We start from the raw sequence: 27873 nt of genomic DNA, 5'->3' as shown, positions 1-27873 counted from the left end.
TCCTCCAGCTGTCTAATTGACATATTTCCTCTGTCATGGAAGGCCTGCTTCAAGACTGAATTAATTCTGAATCAACATTTACAAGTATTTGATTTCTGATTTTTCTCTTTCAAATTCAGTTTTTAAAATTGAGTTCAAAACTTGATTGAGGAAACATATAATAAATGGTACTTAGTTCAAATACACTATTTGAGTTTTGACAGAAGCATGTATCAGTGAAACCACCAATACAATCAGGATAGCATACATTGCCATCAAAATGTGGAACATTTTCCCTAACTTGCAACTCCTCACTTCTTTCACATCTTTCTCAATTCATTTTTTTAAATTTCTATTTTCATTGTGATGAAATATATAGGGATTTTTAAAAATTAGAGAAATGTTTATCCTTTAAACATATTAATAAAAGTCATTTTAAAGTCTATCCATGTGAACTCTAAAATCTGAATTACTTTTGTCTTTTTCCCTCTGTTTTTTCAGTCATTAGTCTGATCTTATAATCTATCTTGTAAGTTTTGATTAAATGCTAGGCATGATATATGAAAAGATTACAGCAATAATTGGAGACTCTAGATAGTGTTTTCTTCCTTGGAGAGAGTTTAAAGCAGAGAGAGAGACATCCCCTTAATCCAGTCTGGGGACTGTTCTAATTTGAAGCAGAGTTTAGTCTTGGTAAGGATGAGTCTATTTCTGGTTCACCTTTATTACTAAGGTGAAGCCCTTTAGAAGTTTTATCTGAAGCCTGGATTTATTGGCATATCAGCAGTCCTCCTCCTTGGTGAGCTCTGAAGTTCTATTGAAAGTGCATTTTTATCTTTTCAGCTTCTCAACCAATGCTTACAACTTGAAAAATGTCTTAGGGGAGAAGAACACTGCTTGGCTCAGAGCAATGCTTGTCTCTTCCTGTAATCTTGGCTTCAAGTCTTGGCTGGCAGCTGTGTGATACCTTCAAACACACACACACACACACACACACACACACACACACACACACACTGAGCTATGCATTATCTTGTGTGCTCTTAGTTTGTGGCTTCTTTACCTCATTATTAAGGTAGTCATCCAAACCAGGAATCTGGGTGTCATCTTCAATTTTTCTTTCATTGCCTGAATCTAAGCAATCACCAAATCCTGTTTTATCTTGTAAAAATTCCTCTCATCTCTCCTTTCCCTTATAATAAGGTTACTGTTTTAATTTGGAACTCATAATTTTCTTTCTTTGAGCAACAATATTCTAAGCAGATTTACAGAGAAGTGCACACAAGTGTACAAAAGTCAATCTGTTTGAAGTCTATCACAGCCATCTCCACGTTCTGAGACTCCTGGTCTCTGAGTTCTGTGATCTAAGTTTAGAACTCGGCCTCTAAGCCCAAACTTAGACACTAGGAGTGCACTTGTGCAGGGATAAGAAAGAAGAGTTAGAAACTTCACACAAACCCCAGCAAGGTGAGAAAAGCTGCCTGAGGAGGGGGAAAAAAGTGCTGCTGTCCCCTATTAAATTTTCTCCCAACTCATCTGTTACAGGTTTATGCGAGGAAAGAAAAAAAAATCATTGTGAGTTCAAAAACTACGCAAGTTAAAGTCACTACTAGAAGAAGATGATGAGTGAAATTCATTTTATTGTTTTGAGAACCTTTCATGAAGACCAATGAAGAATAACTTGGAAGAGGAGCAACCATTCTCTGAATTTTCCTCTTCATTCTAACGCTGTCTGTTTTGGGAACGGAGGACTGGTTGAATAACTCAGTGACGGCTGGAAGCTTTCTCTCTCACTACAGCTTTATGGAAAGTAGTATTAACAAAGTCAAAGAAGTGATGATCAAATCTTAGGGTGAGAAGAAACCAATGTATTAGCTGCTTCTGCCAATGTCAGGGGCTGCACCAGCTGTCATCACAGCCTAGACCTTAATTTATGAGTTAGTGCAAATCAGATATCATTTTTAAGTACACTTTCCAGAAAACTCGCCAGGAATTCCTTTGGGCAACAGAGGATCCTCTTGTAATACAAACCATTCCAAATTTGGGAGAATACAATGAGAGAGAAATTTCAACAGTCTGCCAAAATCAAGTTATTATGTGAGTCAGGAATAATGCACTTGCCCTTTAGTTGGGGGACTGACTTGATTAAAGAAAAAGTAAGCTGAAACATTTACTAGAAAGCAAATGATCTTGTAGCAACAGCTAATCTCTGACCTGGGTGAATTTTTATCATCCTGCTTTAGAGAGAACACGGGAGTACCCCTGAGGACCAAAGTCCCATCATCAACTGATCACCAATTCATGATCAGAAAATTCATGGGTCCTGTAAGGGAAAAGAATGTACAGTAGTGATCTTCACACTGTCGCTGCTCATTGCAGAATCTTTAAAAACCTGATGCTCAGAGACTTTCATCAAAGACTGTACGAATTAAATGAGAATATCCAAGGCTGGGCCCTCAGGCATGAGTAGTTTAGAAAATTCCCCAGATGATTCAGAAATACAGTGAAGATAGAGAACTAATCAGTGTTTCCAAGCAGAGAAAAGATTCTCATCCTAGTTGCACATTAGCATCACCAGGAGAAAATCTGAAAAACTACCAATGTCAGGCATCACTAAGAATTTAAGCAAAGTGTGCAAGGGATAGGGCCCAGAAGGTTTTCACCTCATGGCCTGAGTGGTTCCAGACTCAGCACATCAACATCATATGGTAACTTTTTAGCAATACAAATTCTTGAACCCCCAACCCACACCAATGGAACCAGAATATCCAGGGATGGGGTCCAGTGTTTTGCATTTTAACAGGCTTTGATATATACTGACATTTAAGAACCACTAGTTATAGTGAATAAGAGCTGGTCTCTGGGACTAAACTATGTAGGTTCAAAGCTTGCCGCTTACCTATGGAGTAAGTTAACTTTTTTGTGCCCCAATCTCCTCTTCTGTCAAATGGAAATAAGAATAAGGTCTCCTAAGAGCATTGCTAAAATGTGCACCATGAGTAACTTTTAAGCAAGGACTGGCATATGATAAACTCTAGGGAGTGCTTGCTAAATAAGCGTGTATATATGCTATTCTAAAGAGATGTGACTCTGCTGATATTTAGTAGGCATCATTTGTCACCGCTGCAGAAATGTGAGTGGGCTTGCTCCTGTGATTTCCTATCTGATTTCCTATCTTAAGTCTGTGGACCAGTCTCCAGGCAGGCAAATTCCTGGGAAGATGATCTTTCATGGGGAAAATATTAAAAACTGTAGGTAATTTTCCAGTCTGTAGAACTTGTCACCTATTGGTAAGTGATTTTTGAATTATTACTCATGTGGAAAAGTGGGGTTTTGAAGTTGGTTTACAGGAAAAATTGGGTCAGCTTTCAGAGACTTCTCACTCTCTTCACAGCAGCTGAATCCCAGAGTGAAGATGAAGGCAGCCTTCATGAGAGAGCATTCCCCAGGATTCCCTTGAAGAATGTCAGACCAGCTGGAATGAAACTTGTTGAGGTCCTGAGGGAAGCGTAAAATCCAACAGTTATTATGGAATGGATTCTTCTAAAGAAAGAGTGCATTTGGCTTTGATGACATCTTTGTAGCATTCGGTTGCCTTCTAGAAAGCCCACTGAGAATTGGGGCTCTTCCTGGAAGCACTCCATTCATCTGTTGAAAGAATGGCTTGTTATGGTACCCCCTCACCTTACAAACTGGATTTCCCTCCAAAGCCTGTTTGCAATATTTTCCCTGAATCTTGGATGTGTTTCCCCACAAGCACTGCTATCTCTTTTTCTGTGGCTCAGTCTGGGATGTCTCCTGCAGATCCAAACCTACACCTGTAGCATACAGCACAGCACCTGTACCGTGGCTCACCATGGCCCTTGCCTCAGCCTCTGAAAGTTTTCTTTATGAAAATTATCCTTCCTAAAGGACGATCACAGATTTGAAGCCAGCCTCAGCAACTTAGCAAGGTTGTAAGCAAGTGAAATTCTGTCTCAAAAAATAAAAAGGACCGGGGATGTGGCTCAGTGGTTAAGCATTCTTGGGTTTGATCTTTGGCACCAAACCAAAAAAAAAAAAAAATTATTCCTTCTTAAGGAGAAGAATCATGTTTTATACATCTTTTGTATTCTTTATGGTTCTTAATACATAGTTCTTAATAATTGGATGCTTTTTCTATGTTTTTCTTTTTATCTTGACTGCCTAGAAGCTCTGCCTTAAATATAAAAATTAAATTACAGAAGGAATTTCATTGCTGATTCACTTAATTCTTTATATTTTTATGTGGTTTCAGTTGGCTTTATTCAACTTTTCAAAGAATGTAGGATATCACTTTATTAAAGATATATTTTTAGTTCAATTAAACCTTTTGCACCAAATTATATTTAATATCCTACACACTTCAAAAACTCTGATTTAAAGAAGTTCTTATTCTGGGATATATGTGTGTGTGTGTGCGTGTGTGTGTGTGTGTGTGTGTGTGTGTGTGTGAGAGAGAGAGAGAGAGAGAGAAGAGAGATTGTGTATATACATAAACACACACACATATATACTTAAGTGTGTATATATGTATATGTACATGAACATATATGTATATGTACACACATGCTTACATGAAGTGTGTATATACATACATACATACATATCTAGACACCCACATATATACATGCTTCATGTAAGTATATATATGTATGTGTGTGTATATATATGTAGTACACAAGTATACATATGTATGTGTGTATATGTATATATATACTTACATGAAGTGTATATATAAGTACAATTCATGTAAGTATATGCGTGTGTATGTATATGTACACATATACACACTACAAGAGAGTTTTTATACTATATAGTATACTATATATAACAGTGTATATATAATGTATATAGATAACATACTATATATATTTCTATGCATTACACATATAATATATAAATACGTAAGTACTTATATGCTTTATATATAAAATAGTATATATACATATATACACATACACACATGTATTTATACATTGTGCATGCATGAGCACATATTTTTAGAGAGAGAGTGCCTCTAGCTTTCATTAGTTTATCTAAAAATTTTATGATTGTCTTCTTGCCTTCCCATGCAACCAAAAGTTTAAAAATCACTGAGTGAGTAGGACCTGGAAGTAGTATCCAATAATATGAATTCACACAACTCTGTCCTCAGTTCTCCCTCCCAGTCAGTAAACATCATCATTCATTTTTGGCCTTGCCAGCAATTGTTCTTCTGGCCAAGCAAGCAGATGAATGACTATTAATGGAGCCAGTTCAAAGCAAGGCACAGTTGGCTGGCTTTGGATCCCAAAGGACACCCTCAATTAGACTTTGGCTAGAGGGAGGTCAGAGCTCAGTAGGTGAACCCTGCCTCTGAAGAGGGAGCAGGCAGAGAGGGCTGGTGACCGGCAGCGCACAGGCGCCAGGCACAGAGATGCCTTCTGGTTAAGCTGTGCTGTGCTGTGCCCAGAGCCGGAGGCAGCAATGGCACCTATAAACCAGAGAGCTGGGTGTCAAACCACAGAAATGAAATCTACCAAAGTGTGGATGAGTCATAGCAGTAGCACGTTTTGAGTCCATGCAAGGAGCGCTTCCCAGGAGACCCAAGACAGTATTTTCCAGAGATGTTTGGTTCAGATCCCCTGAGCTGGCTCAGGATTTTGTGCTGCTGCTGAGGGGTGTGGAGTGCTTGAATCCTCTTCAGCCAGAGAAGCAAGACCCTGAGCTGTTTAAGGGTAAAGTGCACACTAAGTCACTTACTCCTTTTGTTTCCTTGTAGGGGAGGAGCTTGGCGGTTTTAAGGCTTCTGCCTTCCCACTCTCTCCTCTCTAGAGGAGGAGGAGTGCTATATCTGATGAGGGATCTTGGGAGGAGCGCCTGAGAATCACAGCCTCAGCCCCACAGCTCCCCTCTGGCTTACGGTCAGCCTGCCTCAGAGGTCATGTGCTTTCTCCTTGGTTGTTCTGTCCTAGGTTTTCCCAGGGCAGACTCCTTGATGGAAGATTAGGGATTGTCCAGCGCCGCCATGGATACACTTTTTGGGGTGTGATGCTGGCATACACATTTGATCATCACATCTAAGGCACAGTCTCCAGGGGCTTTATCAGTAATAAAAGCAATATTTTTATCTGTCTGCCTGATACCCATGTTTATTTCTTTCTATTGGTTCTGAAAATGAGATAGTAGCACAGGGATGCTTTGTATTGGTTCTTTAAATTCTTCTAGTTTATAAAGTTCTGATTTCAGGCTCTGAGGGTGGTTTGGAATGCAGAGGATCAACTGGACTGGCTGCCGTCAGTAGGCAGGAGATCTTGGAGAAATGAGGGGTTGGAGGACAAGCTGGCAAATAAGGGGTCACCCCTCCCCACCAATCTCAGAAGCCACCAAACTGTAAGCTGATTTGGCTTAAGCTGACTTCACATTCCAGTCTCTTCCAGTCTGATTCTGAGTGATGCTAACCAGAATCCCTAACCAGTATATCGAACAAGTCACATTTGATCTGGTGAGATCATGATGTCATTTTTTTTTTTATGACTTATCTAGCAAAACCTAGCTTGGCTTCTCTCTCTGGACCACCTTTGGATGAAATTCCATGTAGATATCACCCTTTTTTGGGTATTTTTATATAATAATGAAAAAGTACTCTGGTTACATTTGGCCAATACATACATCTTATTTTATAATCATAGTCTCAAGTAGAGCAAAGTTCCTGCTATCTGCTCAGGCTGTCTGTAGCGTGGAGACTTGTGTGAAGTGGGGAGGGAGGGCATGTCTGTCACCGCCCGTGTTTCTTATAGAGCATTTTTATGATTCTCCGTTAGCTCATTGGGCTGCCTTAGGTGCCCCAGGACTGGGGCAGAGGGAGAGGAAGAGAAGGAACCAGTAAAGTTCATGGTTGGTGGTCCCCAAGTGATATGGCACTGGTATCCCCTGACCTTGGTTTCTCAAGAGATGCTTTGGCTGGGTACCTCTGAGTACACTTCTGTCCTTTTCTGGTGTGGTCTTTTTACCCTTTCCAGAAAGCTGTCCTGAATGGGGTCACTTTTTAAAGGACTTAAGCTGCCATTCCTATTATGAGTTCTACATCGGGGAGTCACATATTGATGGCTGGTATTTAAATGAGAGGGCCGGCATCGGATAACATCCTCTGATGAGTAGCAGAGGGTTGTTGGCCACCCTATGAATGCCAGAGGGTGGAGCTGGCAGAGACTTCACTGGGTGAAATGCTGCCAGGGGCTTGGAAGAGAAGCTGAGCAGAAACGTAGGCCCCTCTCTCTTCTGCTCCTGTCCCTTGCCATTGGCTGGCCACTCTCTTTCCTTGCTTCTCTTAGGCCTTTGCTCTCTTCTTTGTATGGTTACAACATCTTTTCCTTTTTCATACGGTCTCAGCTTCTTGGTGGCACTGGCCTTTCTGTCACTCTTGTCCTGACCCAGCCCTTTTGCTTGCTAGATTGTTTGGGAAGCTCTGTGAATTACACAGAAGTTCCCTTGGCAGTCTAGGCATTCAAGGAAATTGGATCTTCAGGAAGTTCACAGGAGCTGGTATGTAGACCTCAGAAGGGGTCTGCTGGGAAGCAGGAGCCAGGGCAGGGCAGCAGGGACGGGGTGGGGAGCTGAGAAGGAGGAGGGCGGGTCTGTCTCCAGGAGTTCACAGGCCCAACAAATTGCCCAATCATAAGATGAGAGAACTACCCAGAGGGAGAAATTGGCCACTCCTAGGTTCCATGGCACAGAAGGATTCTAAGCACTATAGTAGGGCTGTGGATATCAACTCAACAGTCCTCCCAGACCTAGGTCTCTGGGAAAACCAGTTAACCAACCCCTACAGAAAGTTTCCAGACCACTCAGAAAATCGTGTATTTGCCTGGGAAACATTTAGTCCTTCCTTAGCATCAGGGTCATGCTGCCAGTAAAATTAACACTATGCTTTCCTCAAAAAGTGTGCAGGCTTAGGGGCCATGGAGCAGATGCTTGAGGAATCAAGCTGCTCAAGCCTGACTTCTTTTAAAATAATACCTTTGAGGCACCTTCTAGTATGGTCAGTTGCATTTGCTAGAGCTCTCAGATATAGACCCTGGTCTCCCTTTCTTGTGGGCTGGGTGGTTGCAGGGATACTTAAGTTAAGGCTGAAACAGGGCTGACCACCCCCTGGCTGAGCTCCCCTTGTCTAGTCTGTTTGCTCGGATGCATTTGTCACATTACTGGTGGAAAATTGATGCATGTTCCTTCTCTCCTGGGTCAGATTCCTAGTGGTAAATCATGTTTGCTAGGGTTAGCATTACCTCTTATTCCCCATGCAAAAGAAAAACAAGGACAGGTGGTTGCATAAAGACCCCAGTGAGTAAATCTAAAGCACCTGTGAAAACTCAAAGTCAATATTTTCTTTAAAGGAAAAGAGGGTGTACACATGGTGTCCATTTAACTTAGCTGCCATGGCAGACATGACCTGAGTATCAGTGATTAGCTGCTTTAGTTGCTCAGCAAGTCCTGAGGGTCACAGATTTGGGCAGCATCTTCTGCCAACTTGTTATTCCAAGATCTCCCACTGTTCCGAACAACATCGCCATGCTTCTGCTCCCACCTCAGTGAAAACAATCAGAACATCCTTACACTTTTAAAAGACTAGCCATGTGCCTGCACTGATGTTTTACGTGGATTTTCCAGTTTAATCCTCACAATAACCCCATGAAGTAGCTACCTTTATTTTCATGCACAGATATAAAACCGAGGCTTAGAGAGGAAAGTTAGTTTGCCCATAGTAAGATCATTTGTACTTGACTCCACCCACATGTATTCTAATTCCAGTGTTCATTCAATTATTATTGCCTAGTTGTCTACATCAATTCTAAATGTGTAGGGTTTTTCCTTCCCATTGTCTCAGTTATCTATCAGTTGGGGCACTTCAGTTCTCCCTGCAGATAGCCTCTCTCTGCCTGTGGTGTCTCACCCCACAGGGCATCTCCACATGGCCTTTCTCTAGCAGAGTGGATTGGACTTCCTCACAACATGGCAGCTGGGATCCAAGAGGGAGCTTTCCAAGACTATGAACCTCATTTTTCAAAATCTTTTTAAGCCTCTGCTTGCATCACACTTGCTAAGGTCTCATTGGCTGAATCAAGTCACATGATGAAGCTCAGCTTCAAGGTAAGAGGGGACTTTCCCAGGGGGCAAAAACCTGCAGGTGGTGTTCGTTGGGGAGGCCACTGCATAACCATCGATGGCACCAGTAATAATATTAATAGTAGTGATAACTTTTATTTATTGGGAACTTACATGACATTTCTCTTTAATCGTCATAGTTAACTCAACCTATCAGCTTGTCATCATTATCCCCCTGCGATAAGAGACAAAACTAAGGCTCAAACTCACCTGATAAAATGACAAGAGGGAATTAAAATACCGGTCACTTTGTTTCACAGGTCCTATTATAAGAGATAGAAATATGGCATATAGAAAATGAAAAAAAATCCAAGGTGTAAGTTTGGGGAGAATGTATTTTTAATATAGTGACAGTCCTTGGCATTGGGAAATAAAAAAGAAAGAGACAAGTCAGTGGCTTTGGTGCTTGATGCCATAAGGTTTGGGACCTTCCTGCCTCCAGACTGGCCTTCTTACGTCTGCTGCTGTTCTGACTTTTTGAATGGAGAACATAGTAAACAAAATTGGGCACAGTTAAGTTCATCAAAATATGAAAGAATACAATGTGACTTCTCTTTTCATCAGCCTCTTGTTTTAATCCTTGGCTGTGTTCTCAAAAAGTTCTCCCCTGAAACCATTTGGGAAGCAGAGAGCTGGGGAAAGAAACGGAGCGAAGGAGCTATACCCTATAATAATGCAGTTTTCAAAACATAGCTTAGATTTTTGGAAAATCCCCTCATGAGCATGAAAAGCGCAGTGACCATGTTCAGATGCGTTTGCCAGCTAAAAACCACCATGACACTTGAGCTCAATTGCAAATGTTCTTCCTTCCCCACCAGCACTGGGGGCTGTGGTCCAGGCGGTGAACACAGAGTTTGGCCTGTCCCAGGGCTGAGTGTGTATGAAGCATGGGCATTGTTGGGTGAGCCTGGCTGGGAGGGTAGTGCTTAAAAGCAAGGGAATCATGTGGAAAGATTCATGGAAACTTATATTAAAATATGATACCTCCAAAAATAATTTCTTGCAAGCAGCAAGAATTAATGCATTGTGAAACAAACAGAGCTTTCACTATTAACCTCAGGGAAGAAAAAAAGAGTAGGGAGGCTGGCTCAGTGGAAAATATTGGCTGTAAGAACTGTGATTTTTTTTTTTTTTTTTTTTGGCTTTTTCCATGCTAGATGGCACTAATTGATTGAAGAGCTTAGTTGTTTGGGGAGGGAGTTGCAGGGGTGTATAAAAATTAGACTGTGATTTTCGGTGCATTGGAGGGTTCCCTATTATATTTTCATTGTTGCATCTATCTTATTCATCATTGTTTTGGTCTTTGAGGTAATTTTTAATTTTTAGTCTAGTGTTTAGTCTTTCTCCGTGTAGGCGCTTGGAGGGGAAGCTGACTAATGAGCCTGCAAAAGCACTAGGGTGGGGTGGGGGATGTTGACAGATCTGACTGACATTTGCATGGCATTTCCCTGTGGACTCTTTGCCCACCCTGGTGGAAGCATTTTAATGACACAAAGATCCTGGAAAATAGTGTCTTTTAACCAATTTCTTTCAAAGTGAAGCCCATGGAGAAAGGAACCATTTTGTCTGAGCAAGTAACAAATTCTTACAGAAGCTTGTAATCGCTGTCCCTTCTCCCTCTCCATCCCCCCCAAAATAGACCTTGTGGTGTGAAATGAGGACAGCAAGTGATTCATATGTACGTGAGTTTATAATTCATTTTAGAAATAAAGCTGAGTATGTAAAGTCCAGTCCAGGAAAAATAAGGAAAAATGAACAGCTTTAAGGGCACATCAGACTGCTTGGGCCAAATAAAAATATTTAGTATAACTTAAAAATATGTCTATATTTATTTTTTGAAAGGTTATGTGCAATTAAAGCTACCCTTGTTGAAAATTTATTTAAAAATAGTTTATCATGTTTATTTTGTGACAATTTGTGCCAGGGTTGCATGCTTTGATCTCATCGATGGCTCTTTGAAGGAGGCTCAACATGTATTGTTGACAGTAATGGACAAAACAGAGGTTCTGAAATTTGTTCACTTTCCTAAGGCCACAAGTATTGTTAAGTGACTCGATTTTGCCTATGATGGTTCTAAAACTTCTTCTCTTTCCATATTAAGTTGTACCACATCTACAAAGTTTTGTAGCTATGGGCCTGTTCAGCCATGATTTGGGTGGTGGAAAGTATTTTGGATTCAGAGTTAGGAAATCGTATTAGAGTCACACCAGAAATTACTTAACTGGGTGACTTGAAGTACATCACTAAAATTCTCTAAGCTTCAATCTTACATTTGTAAATTGGGAGGGGATATCATTTAACTATAGAGTCATAAGGCCAAAGATCATGAATGTAAAAGTTCTTTAAGGATGGTAAAGTTCTCTTCCCAGGTATGTTATTATTATTTATTAAGCACAAATTAACAGCAATAGGCTTGGAACTCTGAGAAATTCAGAAGGCTTTTATATAGCCTGCCTGACAACACCTTTACTTCTTTCTCTCCATTTGAAAAGGGCCATGTCCTAATCACACTGAACTTTTAACTTGCCCTTTTCAGTTTCATGCCTGGGCATAGTTTAGCCTTCCCCTGTGGCCTCTTTATCCTCCTTCATGGCCTTTTCCTCTTGTGGACTCCCTTATACTTTGTTCACATCTCTACTAGAGCACTTTCCTCGGTATGTCATAATTTTTCTGTTCATTTATCTGCTTCTGCCACTTCCTAAGTAAAGAGCAAATCAAGGTCAGAAGCTGCCATCTTTATTAAGGTGCCCGGCTGTTTGCTGAATGAATGATCAGAGGTATAGGAATCACTCCTGACTCCCAAATTCACTACAACCAAGTTGAGGACAAGACAAACAGACGTGAAACATTAGCAAAGCCCACAGGATTCTACGATGTGGCTCAGATCCTTAGCAAGGCATAAATTCAGAAAAGTGGGAGATGAATGGAAGTTCAAGTAACCAGGGAAAGTTTTGAAGGGTATTTGGAATTAGTTAATGATACCTAATGGATGGAGACACTATTTAATCTACCAAAATTCCTTTAAGGAAGGGATCTTATTAGTTTGGAATCCCTCATGTGGTAGATGTTAAATACTCATGGCATCTACTTTGGGGGAAGAAGTATTCTGTAAGAGGACAAGGATTTATCTGATGTGCTAGGGGAGAAGTTTGAGGAAAGAGATGGAGGTGGATTGAAGAAAATGGCTGTGGACTGCATACCCACCCAACAAATGTCAATGAAGTTGACTAAATCCTGAAGTGCTTGAACTGAATGGATTTGTTTGCTTGTTTTGTTAAAGAAATAATGGATGGACTTGAACCCGAGCTACTTAAAGAAAGAACCAAGGAGTAAGTACTCAAAACACATGACACGGACATATGAGGAGGGTCCAAGGACATAGATGAGGAATTTGGGCCAGGTGTCATCAATCTCAAAGGAATGGAAATGGGGAACAGAAGGAAGGGAAGCTGAACAGTTGATATCCAAATCAACTGTTCCTCCTAAGCAAAAATTGGCCATGCTCTTAAGAACTCACCCAGTTAAAACAAAATAATATTGCAGTCCACTTGATAGACATTCCTGGACCCAGAATCCATGTCTCAGTCTGCTGTCCACACTGACAGAGGAAAAGTTTTCTCCTGTCTCTGGAGAAGTGAGGAAATTATTCATAATATCAGATTTACTTAAAGAATTCTCTTTATTTTGAAATCATGTTTTTGTGTTTTTTGCTCATAAATTCCCTTTCTAATACACTGATGGTTTTATGCATCTTTACAGAGCTCAGTAATAATGTGTCAGTTGAAACTTCTAAATTTCTTGGAATTTTTAGCTATAAAGTCCAAAAATCTAGGAACCACTTCTTTTAATATTACAATTAATTAATTTCAATTAGTTATTTTGTCCTGAACTAAATGAAGGACAGGAGGTTGACTGGTCATGGTTGGTGTTAAGGCAATGCCTTTTTGAGTCACATGATACACATCCCCTTTGAATTAGAATTTGTGGGCAAATGCCTTGCCTCTGAATCCTGTGTGCATATTAACAGGGGTTGGTTCTGTAACCCATATGCTATTCAACAAAGTAAACCCTACAGCTAATAAAAACAATACCTTGCTTTGTATTACAAAGCAGCATTGTGTAATGATTACATATTTTCACTTAATAAATATGAAATGCACAATTGTTATTGTGCTCCACAGTAATTGGCAACGAACAGCACACATTTCATGTAAATGATTGTAACTACTGTGGCTTCTCATATGAGGGCCAGCTTCAGGGCACGTGAACTGCGGAGATCCTCAGGGAGGGCCCAACGCTCCATTTAATGTGCTGTCTTGAAATGGTTGATAGTTTTTGAACAAGAGGCCCCACCCCACATTTTAACCTTTACACTGATTCCTACAAATTTTACGGCCAGTTCTTTCTCCTATCCAATTGTACCTGTGAGGATTTGGGCAGGACAAAAGAATCAGGATTAGGCTGCAGAAAGACTAAGGCTCCAAAGGTCTCCCCAACTGAGCTATATCCCGGCCCGGCACTGTTCTTCATCGTTTGGAGTTAATGGACTTCTTTGTGGAGCTCAAAAGTGTGAATCAATCCTGAATCCAGGTTAGGGATTGGGGCTGGGGCTGCCTCTGGGTGGTGACTTCAAAGAGAATTCCAGTTCTGTCATGGTCTCCTCGGTGAGTCCTGAGCTGGTATGTACAAGACTGTCATGTGGCCCCAGCTGTGGTGGGTGTGGTGAGTGTTCCCCATACTTGAGCAGAATGGAGCCTGTGTGAGCTGTGAAACTGTCAGCCTTGTGGATTAGTCATCCTTGCCCGCGCTCTTTATGAAATGGGTGCCCTTGTTAGGTTGCTCTTTCCTTTAATTCGCATAGTAGACATCAGGCACCATTGCAAATAGGACTTTTGCTGATAGTTATGCTGCCTTTTTAATATTTTCAAGTTTCTTATTCTCTCCATCTCTCTCTCTCTCTGTGTATATTTTTCTCTGTCTCTCTCTCTCTCTCTTATTAATATACTAAAGCTTTATCTTTGCTGTGAGGTTAACTTCAGGCAGAGGGTATATTACCAGCCACAGGCCAGAACTCTAGGCAGGGCGAGTGGGAAAGAAATATTTTGGCAGCAATATAACTTAGGAAGCCAATATTTTTTACCATAAGTTACGGTAAATATTTACAAATTCAGGGGGTGTTCATATTTTGAGTGAAAAGCAATCTCGTGCACCGATATTTACTTTGAACATATTCTCCTTTTTTTTCAGTAACCATGACTAATTCTCCTTTTCAAAGAGCACAGAGCAAGTTGGCTCTCAGTCTAGCAAAAAAAAAAAAAAAAAAAAATTCATGTACACACTTTGTAGTAGGCATACAGTTAGAATACAGAGATAAGAAAACAAATGCAAATCCTAAAATCATAGTACCAACTAATAAATGAACTCAGCATCATTGATGAAGGAGCCCAGTCATAGGCCCTCTACTTTTTTTTTTTTTTTACTTTTGCTAGGAGGAACAAGAATCTGTAAATTCTGGGTGTGATACAGCAAATAAACTAAATGAAAGGGAGGCCTTTTTTGAATATTGTTGTTGATGCTGTGAGATCTGAAGACAGACAAGGACTTGCCTTCAAGGAACTTGTATTTGTAAAGAAAATACATCGACAATGCTAAGGATCATAAAAATCTGAATGACACTTTAGGATAACAATAGAAGGAAGGCAGAGAAAGAAGCCTTAATTTAATGGTTAATTTATAAATGGAATGTTTGGAGTTGTTTCAGAGATGAAAGAGATGATTTGGGGCCAGCAGGAAAAGAAAATCTCTCTGGAGGAGGTAGATGTGAGTGTGGAAGAGGGGCATTCCAGGGAGGCAGAAAGCATGAGCGGAATTAGAGAGGTGGTGAAAGGTCTGTGTGCAGAGGGGCAAGGCTAGCCAGCCAATCTGGCTGAAAAGAAGATTTGGGTGATGAGGAATTAGAGATAGGGCTAGAAACAGCTGAGGGCCTCGACTGTGGGCACAGGAGCTTTTCCAGTACTATAGAAGATGTGCTCTGCCATGGAAGTCATCTCTGAATCCTCCATTTCCATGGCACCATCTTGGACTTCTTTCCCTTTCTGCTTTTTCCTTGAAGTCAGGAGTTCAGTTGACCCATCTTTCCTGGATCCATTGGGCCAATTCCAACTTGAATACTAGGCCTGACAGATAAGTGTGTAAGGCCATTATGGGGATTCCTCAAAGTATATTACTATTCCAACTTGGTCATAGTCAGTTTGGAAAACAGAATGGTGATATCTTCTTGCCTCAACATGTAAAAGCTCCTTCTTCCACATGCACAGTAGAAACAGAGAGGGCTTCTCTTACCCTCTACTACTCCCAGAACCCACTCTGGCCCTGACCCAACATCCTGAGAAGTAGGTATAAAACTGGGGACTTTGTTCAAAGGACCATTCATTTTAACCCCTGAGCAAGCATTATGAATGCAGACCAGATAATGTGCTATCATAAGCAAATGAAACGCTCCGAGTCGGTGGTGGTGCCTTTAGCACTAAGTCATTCCGTAGAGTAATTATGAAGCAGGAGAATGATTATACAAACTGCAGACTAAACATTTAGGTCCTGTGTGTGAGGCCAGCTGACAAAGCAGAAGTAATTAATAGGCAGTTACAACGTGGAAGATTCTGGATAATACAGTTTTGTTGTACGAAACTCACAGTCTCTGACAGAGAAATATTAGTAAGATAGATGCAGTTGGACCAAGTTATCTTGAGAGGAAGGGCATTCTCAAGCCATTTCTGGAAAGAATCCCTGGTGGTGTTTGGTTCCCTCTGCCCCTTTGTGGAACAGTTCTCTGGAGTGTTACACTTGGCCAGTGTGTAAATATAGATGTCACATGCACTTGCTACAGCTGTACAAGCAAGCTGCTGTGAGGATTAGACACTTGTTAGTTTTTATGAAGTTGGTTGTCTGGTCTGTTTCTTTGCTTTCCTAAGGTACTTCCTGGTGGAGGGTTTGAATAGTACCTCCCAGAAAACCCCAGTCGGCAGCATCTGCTCTGAGACTTGTCAGACCACAGCTGGCCCTGAGCATGGCCTTGCTAATTCCTGGGTCCAGGGTGGCTGTGGTATGATCAACCTCAGCCAGATAGAACCCCCTAATCTCTCCTCACCTCCTCCTGCTATAGAGGCCCTGACTGTTAGAGGTTATGATATGGATTCTTACTTTCCTTTAGTCCCGAGGGAAAAGAAGGGACCACAGTGGGTTTTGTGGAGGGGCAGGTGTCATGTCCTCAGAGCTGATTCTTAGAAAACCGTGAACCGATTCTTTGATGACCTCCAATTTGTTTTTCTCCTGTGTTCCTTTTGGGCTCTCTCCCTCACATTCCCCTCCTCCTCGCTGTTGACAGATCTCTTCCTCCTACTCTCCAAATGTCCACTTTTATCTTCCTTTGAAAGGACATCAAAATATTCCTTCCTTTTTTCTATCCCCAACTTCCTAAATAATCCTTACCCCTACTTCTTCAAAATTTCTGTTTCTCAGGACTAATCCCAGGAGAAGCAGAGATCGACGAACTCACACCAGTAGGTGAATGATTGGTGCCCTTGGGGGTTAGACAATTAGTCATTCTCTATAGATGACTGTCTTATATCTTTCCTTTTGCAGATATTATCCTGCCCGTCCCTGTGAAGCAGATAATCTCACTACCTTAGTTTCCTGAAAAGGAAATGGAGGCTCAGAAGACTTAGGGAGCCTACTTAAATAAAACACAAAGATAGGACTTGAACCCAGATCTTTGGCTCCAAGAAGCATTGCTCATTCTCTTCCACCTGTTGCCTGAATAGAAAATGGAAATATATTTGGAGAGTTGATTCCTCTCACTCTTAATAGGTTAATCTATTAAAGTCAGCAGTCTGCTTGGAGATATGGGGAGAACTGGTACCATTGTGCCAATGTGTAATGATATCTGCTGTCTACTTACCAAACGGCCAAGTAATGAGTTCCTAGAGTCCATGAAAGAGCTAAAAAAAATGTTTTCAAATAAGGAAGTTCTGCTATTTTTTTCCTTTTTTAAAGTGGGTTTTCCTAAAGCTGTTTTACTACTTTCCTGTGTAGAGGCCACTTGTGACAAGATGATCCATGATATCTCTTATTCCAGTGATGTCAGCTTGGAGTTTTTTTTTCTTGTTTTCTTACCTGGGTACAATGTTCCCAATTGTATTAGTTACAAAAGATAAATACAAAAACCATACCTGGTCATTTAAAGTCACTCTCTTTTTGACACAGTTGTCTATCTGATCTTTTGGATAAAAGAAGTATAATACATTGAACTGAGTGCCACCCTTAAATGAGGCTTTCTTCTCTATTTTGTACGATACCAAAACCACACAACAGGTGAGTGGCAGACCAGGAAGTTTCCCTTGGGATAAACCAGTAGCAGAGATTCACATCATTCAAGGGTGATGTCATAGTCCAAGATCAACTGAAACTTGGTTGGGCAAAAGGGGAATTCCTTGTTTCTCAGAAGCACAGTATGGGAGGATGGGGATGTGGCTGGACCTTAGAATGATTGGGTTGAGGACAGCATCCAAATAAACCTGTATCCCTCCATCCCTGGCTTATGCTATTCTGTACTTATTTGATACATTCTGTTTGATAAATGTCTTCCTGACAGCTGGATGCAACCCATCCTCACAGTTAATAGCTCACAGTGCTCACCCCAAGACCAGCTGATATTGGTGGTAGCTGTTTAAAACCATAAGAATAGAATGGGGGAGGTATCATCTCCTAAAGCCAAGAAATAACGCTCACAAAAGAAAGGTGCTGTGCAGGTTCTAAATGAATGATACTATAAAAGGCTATGGAAATCACAGATGAAATGATGATAAAACTGATTATACAAAAAGGTAATGTAGCTCTTAAAAATTGACTTCTGGCACCTAACATTCTTACTATTTTAAATTCCTGAAATAGAGATATGAAGGAATGGAAGCAGTGTATTTTGAATGCATAATAAAAATACACAACAAGACAACAGCTCCCCCCTTTTTTTGTACATATGGGCCCCCTTGATCACAATTTTTATTTTATTATTATTAGCTCCTTTTTGACTCACCTTTAAAAGATAATGACAATTTTCATTGGAAAACTACTCTAAAAAAGAAGTTTTAGAAAATAACAGTAAAAGGGAAAAATTTCAACAATGAAACATTTATTCATCCATTATTTTCCCCCTCCAGTGTGTACGATGTAACTGTAAAACAATGAGGCTTTTAAAAATGGTAGGCAAGGAGGACCTTAAATCAACAAATTTTAAATGTAGTCATTTTATTTGTGTAATAATAATAGCTAATATTTATTGAATGCTTGCCAAGTGCAGGTAACTATTATAAAAACTTTATTGTTGTTATTAACTTTCAAAACAAGTAGTTGGCAAGCTAAGGCCTCTGGGTCAAACTCAGCCCACCATCAGTTTTACTCAGAGTTTTATTGGAACACACTAACACTCATTTATTTATGCAATGTCTACTCTACTCTCATGCTACAGAATTGAGTGGTTGTGCAGGAGACTGTACGGATTGCAAAGCCTAAAGAATTTATCATTGGCTGGTTCCTGCAAAACAATCTTATGAAGTGGGTATTACTTTTTATTATTTATTTGTTATTTCTAGAGAACAAATGTATAATATTTTGACATACATTCATAGAATAAATATAACTTGTTCCAGTTAGGATCCCATTTTTGAGATTGTACACGATGTGGAGTTACATTGGTCATGTATTCAAATATAAGAATAGGAAAGATACGTGTGATTCAATCTACTGTTTTTCCTATTCCCATCCTCCCCCAACCCCTGCTTCCTTTTGTTCCCCTTTGTCTAATCCAATGAACTTCTAATCTTCTCCTTCCTTGTTGTGGGTTAGCATCCTCATATCAGAGAGAATATTCTGTCTTTGGTTTTTTGGGACTGTTTATCTCATTTAGCATGATATTCTTCAGTTCCATCCATTTACCAGCATGTGCCATAATTTCATTCTTCTTTATTCTTGAGTAATATTCCATCGTGTATATATACTGCATTTTCTTTATCCATTCATCTGTTGTAGCGCACCTAGGTTGCTTCCAGAGCTTGGCTATTGTAAATTGGCTGCACTTAGGTTGCTTCCAGAGCTTGGCTATTGAAGTGGCTGCATCACTGTAGTATACTCATTTTGAAGTCCTTTGGATATTAAATGAGGAATAAGATAACTGGATCAAATGGTGGTTCAATTCTGTTTTCTAAGGAATTGAAGTGGGTATTATTATCTCTACTGTACCCCAAGATCATAAACGGATAGTTGTCAGGATAGTGTTTCAAGCCCAGGTCTGTATGAATATGAAGTTTATAATGTTTTTTAGATAACTTCACAGCAGAGAACTCATGTCTTAAGAGTCAGATAATTTGGGTTCAAATAAGACAGTATCACATGGTAGTGGTGTATTAGACATTTTTCTTAACTGTCTGATGTCTTTGATTCCTCTTAGTAACTCTTGTGATTGGTAATAGAGGTGGCAGGCCATCCTTGACGTCAGTACAGGAAGTCTGCTTCAGACCATCTGAGATTGTTGGTTTCAGTCTGTGCGACTCACCTCGGGGACCCTATGCTCTGGATTGTTTTCCTCAACATTTTCTAAGTTTCCCTAGGAACAGGGGGCTGTAGTGTCATCTGGATAGAGTGCTCTTGGTCCCTGTTTCTCCTCCTTGGGGTGCTCTTTGATCCCCCATTGTTCCTGTGAGGTTGACCAGGTGCCCAAAGGAGCTCATATCTATGGGATCATTCTGGGCCCCTGATTTGGCTGTGATTCCAGGAAAATGGCCTGACAAGGGATTGTTCCTCAGGATAATCCAATCTTTCTCTGGTGAGATTATATAAGTGCAGATGCGATGATTCTCATGCCTCTCATTCACACAGGACAAGTGCAGGTATCTGAGGTGCCCATGGTTGATTGCTGACCCCTGGGCTTGATTCACATGTGGGGGCCCATGCATTGGCTCTCACCTCTCCGTGTCCTGATACCTAGCAGCTTCCAGGCTAGAACTCCAGGGCAGTGAAGGTGGCACAACATCTTTTCCCTGTGTACCTCCCGTCACTACACCAGGACGGCCAGATCCCTTCCCTAGCAGACCTCTGGAGGTGGCCGTGTTGTTGCTCTCAGAGAGTTTGTGAGAATGGTGTTCTGCAATGCCCCGCAGACTTTGATTGGTGCCATATCTTGCCTCCAGTCAATGTGTTGACATTGAAGTCTCCATGCTTATGCTGTCTGCTGAAAGATGGACATTCCTTGTACAAATGGGCTCACTCTTTTTTTTTCTTCTATTTATGAGCTCTCCCCACCACTCCCCTCTGACGGTGGTGTGTGGAAGTCAGGGGTTGCTGTCAAATGTGCAAAGAAAACACATTTCAGGAATGCAGTGATTACCTTGAGGATTTCAGGAGAAGATATGGTCAGAAAATGTGCTCTGTGGTCAGAAAACTCCAAACAGTCAATTTAACATGAGCAGAAAACAAGTTAACATTAAATTAGCATATTCTGGGCGAGACTTGCCTTTGTGTCATCTTCTACAAAGCAGAGCAATAACCTTGAAAGAGTCATGAGAAGCTGGTATTCAGGGTGGCGTGATAGATGGGGCAGAATCACGAGTGATGACGTAACTAGCATTAAATACAAGGGGTTAGGGAAATGCAGAGGCAGGAAATACTTGTGTTTCAATAGGAACAAATTCTGAAGAGCCACAGGATTGGGAGCCTTAACTGTATTGCTATCCTTTTCTCCCAGCAAGAAATCTAGAATCAGCACACCTAGCAAAAAAGAATACAGAGAGCTAGTTCCAGTACCTACACAGGAAGTGAGAGTTCCTAGACACTGCAAATAATCATCACTTATACCAACTGGAAAATAAACAAATGTTAAAACACCTCTTCTTTCCACATTATTCCAAAACCTCTTTTGAAAAATCACATAGGCCCATGAATTTTGTAACATTTAAAAAAAAATCAAATTGTTTATATAGAAAGGGACCCTGCAAAAAAAATATTTACCAGGGACACACATACTAGGGATGGCCTTGCTTGGTGTCACTTTATTTCCCTTTCGGCTGTCACTCTTGCTTTCAGTGGTAGTTCCTCCTATCTCTTCAGATTTGTACAGTCCCGTATGTTTTCTTCTCACTTAGGTCTCTCTTGGTTGTCTCACTTTCAACAATCAACCTATGCTTTATCATATCACGTACTGCTCTGCTTCTTTTCAAGAAGGTCATTTTGCTACCCTTTGTCTCTGTCGGTCATCTACCTGTCTAAGCTCGTCACTCTCACATACACACACGCCCACACATTCTACACCTACACACGACATCATCCACATATAAAACTGCTGCACAGCTTGTTTTAACATATGGGCAGCATGCTTACATAGAATTTGTTCCTTGGTTTAGGAACTATGAAATTCATGAAATAATAAAGGGCCGCATACCCGATACAGGAAAAAGAAGCCAAGATTACTTGCTTTCGTTCTCGGATCTCGTTCCAGCCCTTAGTTTGAAGTATGCTAACAATGCCAGGATGCCAAGGACAGTGCAAGGGGAAGTTCTTCTAGGTGCCCTGTGTGTGCCCTGGAGTGTGATTACATTGTGGCTCTTTACATCTTTACTTGCCTATGGATCAAATGTCTTGTGGCTGGTGACAGCTGCAGTGTGGGATGAGATGACCTGAGAGCTATGTGTACTTTCTGGCTATGTGTCTACATTTTGACTAGAAAGCTATGGCACTAGAATTGCATTTTATATCATTTAAAGTATTTATATGCCCAAGATCTAATTTTTGCTTCACACCAGGAGGCACGACAGTCAATTTTTATATGTAGTTCCTCTTTGTTGTAACAGATCATTTATATTTCTTTATTCCTGACACCCTCTGGCTGTCCTAGAAGTAGTCAATAACACCATTAGGATATGAAATCAGTTTTTGCTGACTTCCTATCCTATTATGCGTTCATGCACAGCAGGGCAGGGAATCTGAAACACATTTGCTTTAGCCCATTTAGATAATGTATGGTAAAGGTGACAGGTTTTTGTTTTCCTATTTGCCAACTTGTACATTAGTGTCTCTTAAGTGCCAGATTAAAATTTTCTTAAAGCACTAACACTGATTAAAAATATTTGTTTAGGCTTGTTCAGAACTCGGTAAGTGCTTACAGGATCCAAATCACATTCTTGTCCGTTAAGCCAACAACATTTCAAAGGCCTGCTGTAATGGCTCTTTCTTACTGTAGCAAATGATAATTGTTTTCTATAGGACCATTTTCTTTTATAAGGTAAATTACAAAAACCTGGAATACGGTTTTATTTTTAAATATGGAAAGGCAATCCAGATCTATGGAAACATCTGTAAGTATGTGTGTGTATGTGTCTAAATAACTATATGCATATTTTAAAAGATTTTAATCCTATTAGTCTCTTTCTTTTTAACATATGGGAGAGATGCATATAGTACTTTGCTCTTTCCTCAAAAATTGTTTTTCAGAATTTATGGCATTTCTTGGATTCAGTTAAGACTCTTAGAGAAGCCATTTCTTGTGGAGTAATAAAAACATTCTTTTGTGAACATTGATCTTAGTATCTGCTTTTTATCCACTTATTTATTCTTTCATCCTTTCCTCACTGAAAAGCAGCTCCTGGGTCTGGCAGGAGTCTGTGCCAGCTAGATAGCGGGTGGACTTCCTTAAAATGTTGTGGGAGACCCACTGATGGGGATTGTGCAAAGAGCTATGGGGCTGAACAGGAGAGACCAACTGGTTCTCTGGGGATTTGAACACAGACTTCACCAAGGCGGTGACATTTCTGATGAAGGTGAATGAGGCTGGATGTAGACTGAGGTCCCTGTGTGCCATTTTTGAAAGTTCAGACTTTGCCTCCCAGCTGCGGGGACCTGGTGAGGATTGTAGTGGGGGCAGTGGCTTAAAGTGGGCAGTAATGGAATCAGAGGCTCCTATCAAATAGTAAGAATGAGGACTTAAAGCCCAGATCTTCCATGACATCACGGACAAACCTATTATGTAATAAAACAGACAAAAAAGGTTAATATGTAAGCAGTCATGATTCTTCCTCTTCTTTCCAACACACTCTGCAGGAAAATTCTGGCAGAGCTATAGGTTATGAATTGGCCTTCCTTCAGAGTTCTCTGAGTAAGGCTTTGGAAATTAGAAATTCTTTAATTACTGTTTGTTGCTATCTCATGGTCTGTTGGTTGGTATTCTGACAGTGAGCTCTCAGCCCACAGAGAGCTCCAGGTTATTAGAGTTGCGTGACATTTTTTTGGGGGGGGAGGGGTTAGTTTAATGTTGGGTGGTCCAAAGGTTAATGCCTATTTGGTGGCAGTTTGAAGACCTAACTGGTTAGTTACTTCTACAAAGAGAAGATGGGCAAGTTCCTAAAGTCCCAAATCCTATTTTGTTCCTGCTACCACAATGAGTTTTTGAGGATCATGTAAGAAAGGGACTTGCTGTGACCAACTGGGGCTTTATCCCTAATACCTTACATAGGTGCCTGTTCTGGGCCATGCACTTAGGATGAAGAACCTCGGGGGGTGCACAACAGTGTCGAGGCAGGTAGAGGAAGGGAACCTGGAAGGATTCAGAGTGGTACAGTTAGAGAGGGGAGAGGGGACAACTGCAGAGAAGGGAGTAAAAGGAGAAGCAGCAGCTCCTAGAGTCAGATGCTACAGCCGAGGGAGGGAGGTGGCCTGGGAGCTTCGGTGACTTGAGGAATGCTCAGGTTCCTTAACTTAATCATACGTGTAAAGTCCCTTTTTCCAAATAAAGTAACGTTTACAAGTCACGTTAAGTAGCATTTACAGGATATGAGGGATGAGGGCCTCCTATCTTTGGGAGCCATTATTCATCCGACCACAGGCACAGTATTCATAAGTCATTTGGCATTTTAATAGTGGAGTCAACCTCTAAGGAGAGCCCTTGCTGGGAGGGCAGGAGACTCAAAAGATACATTTCCTGGGTGTGTCCATCCTCTAATCCAGGCTCTGTCATCTCCATCTGGGCTGCAGGGGAAGGATGGGCACTGGGAGGAGAAGATGCTGGCATTTACAAGTAGGAAGAAGATGGGAGATTTCCTCCTAGTCTAACCAGCTCCATGGCTGGTTAGAAAGGTGGGCACCCTCTTGGAAGCCGTTTTGCTTTCCATACTCTGTTTACTTCTGCTTAGAGCAACCCCCAGGAGCATGAGCTCTGATGGGAAGATCCTGCTTCCCTTGTGTTTTGACTCCAGGTTTGTGTTCTGATGCTACACTTAATTTTTTCTCAATTACCTAAGGTAGCTGATGAATATTTAAGGTCTTTATCTAGAGGGCCAGCTGTGTTGAAAATGCATGATTTTAATCAACAGTGAACCCAGTGCTTTGTTTTTAAAAAATAGAGGGGGTTTACTGCAGAGTAAAGCACAAACAGTGCTTTATTTGGGCACAGGAGCCATGGTCTCATACTGTAATGGGAGAACTTTATTGGATGCTAATCTAATATCTAAGATTGGGTTCATCTGCTCTTCTTTCTTGCCATTTATGGTGAAAATTTTGCTGCCAGAGCATCATAAATGTTTTTCTTCTTGTTTTTAATCCCCTCCCAATTACATTTTCATGAAATAGGAGTAGAGGTTACAAGATAATTATCGATTCTCTTCTCCCACTTTTAGCAACACCCCTGCTTTCTTTACACAGGTATGTCTGAACATGGCTGCCGACTGAAAATTCAATATGTGATTTTTTAATGCCACTTTGGGTTTTTTTCAAGTTTCATGTTTTTCTGAGGCATTGCCAATGGGTTGCCTTAGAATACAGAATTCCAGCATAAAATCAAAATCTCAAGGAAATTATGTCACTAAAATACTGCTATTAAGAGGAGGGAAAGCTGGAGGAAATACCAGACAGTGATGTAGAAACATCAAAATTTGATGTCAAAGCCATAATGCCTTGAAGCCTTCTGGCCTGTAGGGTGCTGGAAACTTGTCAGTCATTGAGAGCTTTATATTCATCTCCATGTGTTAATCTAATGTGTTAATTTGGTTGGTTCAAAATTAGGTTTAATTGCAATGGTTGTATGTGCTCTTCCAACATCAGACAGACCAGCTGACAAATATCCTTTATTGTCTCCTCTGGTGAGGGCCACATTCAGTGACAAGCAAATCTCCTAGAAAAACCAATTTCATTTGTGTGTGTGTGTGTGTGCCTGGAAAAATTATACATTGAGTGACATGACTGTTTCTCCTTTTCCTGGTCTCTCTTGCTCCCTTGGCCCAAGCCAGTTGCTAGAGATTTGTTCTGCTACAGTAGGCCTCTGATAAGCAAACTCATGTCCCATTGTTGATGGTTTTCAGGTATTCTTAGTCCTGGGATTATTCTAAGGGGACTCTGTGCCAAATGTAATGTCTCATCCAGAGGAACTCACCTCCAGTTTTCTAGCTCTGGAGCCTTTTCATTTTCACTTAGGGTTTACCTATTTCTTTGGCAAACAAGGCCCAGCCAGGGGTATGAAGAGAACATCCTTTGGGCGCTTTAATGCATACTTCCTGTGAATATATTAAAGAAGGAATTTTCATTGGAAGGAGTATCTCAAATGCTTTGTTTGCTGGAATTTCCAAGACCCAAAATGTAATGGAAGGATCTGTCCACCATTTTATGAGGTATTTATAGTATAAATGTTGGAGACCTTTGGCTATGGTGAGATGAGCATTTTCCTGATATGCCCTGTATATCAGGGGTCATCCAGGAAGTGAATATGGTCTTCCTTGGGCGGGGGTGGGGGTGGGGGTGGGATGAGGGAGAACCATCCAGAATTCACTCCTGGGAAGAAGCTGGACCTCCTAAGTCCAGGACTTCTGCCTTTCTCTGGGCCTTAGTTTGGTGAGTCTGAATTTAAGGAATTTGAGAGAACTTCAGGGGACATTTGCTTCTACCCTGTTGAGTTGATTTTCTTGTTCCATGAGTGAGAATCCCTGACTCTCTCACATTCTGGAGGCCCTGTTTAGAAAAAGAATACTCAGCTGAGACTCTTTAGTGATATTTGGAACCTCCTTATTATTTTCTGAGGAGCATTCTCTCTTGGTCCTAAGGATATTGGGTCAGAGGTGATAAGCCAGCCCTGAAAAAGATGGGTTGAGAGGGGTGTGAGGAAGTTCCTGGAGGAACAGCAGCCTAAGAGTGCTCAAGTCTTGGGACAGTAATAAGAACTTGTTCCATCTGGTGGAGTGCCTCTCATTTCATCGTCATCATGAATGACCTCCTGGACTCTCCTGTCAGCCTCACTAGTGGCGTCCCTACTCTGGCCTTCAGTTCACAGAATATGCACTAGGGACAGGGCATGAGCTTTCCCAGGATGGTGGCTAATTTTACATAATCATTTAACCCTGGGAATCATCTATTTGATTTCAGAGTCTTGTCTTCTTCCACTAAAGGGTCTTCTCGGGAGTGGGAACAGTATTTCATGCTCAGAAGTGAGCATTTTTAAATACCAATTCTAGGTGGGATGGAGACCCTATTAGGATGGGAGTGTATCTTTTTATTTGCTCACGATCTCCTTCCTCCTAAGAATGTCCCTCTCATTAAAAGATTTCATGAGCCTCCCAAGGTCCTCTTCGGGTCCTTCTGTGGCATGAAGCTGCCCCTGGTATCTCCCTCTCCAGAACGCAAAGCTTTTTCTCCAGTGTTCCTTTTGGCAATGAATCACACACATGTTTTGTGACATATTCCAGTCATGATTTTATGGTGAGCATAATACACAATTCACTTATTCAGCGTTGCTAATTTTGATGTATGGCAGACATCTCTGCATGATGAATCTCTGGAATATTAACTCTACTCTGCACGATGGCTTTGATTTGGGCAGATGTTTTTATCTTTCACCCGTGTCCATCTGCTTTCCATGAAGGGAATTTGGCTGACCTTCAAAGGGTGATCATTGACTTCCATTGAAAGCCAATGGAAGTGACATCATTATCGAATTTTTTAAAGTAAAAATGGAAGATAATTAAACGCAGCACAGTAGTTGTAAAACAGATTTCATCGTTACATATCACTTCATAAAGCAAGCATGATTCCTGGTCCTCCACATGACATTCTTTGGAGCATTTTTACCACAGAATGATGACTCCCTGACAACTCAAGCAGGAGATATTCAGACCTACTTGTGCTAAGAATAAGGTGAAAATTAAACATCCTCAGAAAGTTCACTGGATGAAATAGTGTACCCTTAGAATGAACCACATGCTGCTCTAGGTATAGTCAGATGAAACAAATGTGTGAAATCTACCAGGGGGATTTTTCTTCTTTAGAAAATAAATGTATTGCTCAGACAGTACCAATACATTAATGTGTGAGAACAGTTCTGTTATTATGGCTATCCTGAAACTCAAATAGCCAAACAGCCTGAAGGCTACTTATGCAGCCCAATGGTGGCTTATCATTTGACATTCAGAAACCTTTCTCATTTTGCTGGATCTGGTCCAAAAGTGTGGGTGGGAGGGAACACAGAGCAACACCCTATTTACATGGCTTACGGACAATCTGGGGGAATAATTCTAAAATCTGAGAATTTTATCTGAGACTAGGTTGCTAACTGAATTACCAAAGGAGATATTCTTACTAGAGAAATATCATCAAATTACCATGTTCTATTGTTTATATATTTCACAGTAAAATGATCCAATCTCGCCTGGC

At 40.9% G+C, this 27873-nt stretch overlaps 1 long non-coding RNA gene across 20 annotated transcripts in view; it reads left to right on the top strand.

Annotated features, from left to right (window-relative positions):
• The window catches only part of LOC110599248 (uncharacterized), an 82486-nt gene extending 78273 nt beyond the window's left edge, over positions 1-4213 (top strand). For 15 of the 20 annotated variants that reach the window (XR_013429078.1, XR_013429073.1, XR_013429080.1 and 12 more), the window contains one exon: positions 1525-4213. This is a non-coding gene — a long non-coding RNA (uncharacterized LOC110599248). The remainder of the gene's footprint in view (positions 1-1524) is intronic. The other 5 variants (XR_013429076.1, XR_013429068.1, XR_013429081.1 and 2 more) reach the window with 5 other exon arrangements.
• Positions 4214-27873: the final 23660 nt, after the last annotated feature.

This window comes from Ictidomys tridecemlineatus, chromosome 12, assembly GCF_052094955.1.
Source record: "Ictidomys tridecemlineatus isolate mIctTri1 chromosome 12, mIctTri1.hap1, whole genome shotgun sequence".
In the NCBI taxonomy this organism is placed as follows: domain Eukaryota; kingdom Metazoa; phylum Chordata; class Mammalia; order Rodentia; family Sciuridae; genus Ictidomys; species Ictidomys tridecemlineatus.
This window is presented reverse-complemented; position numbering and strand designations above follow the sequence as displayed.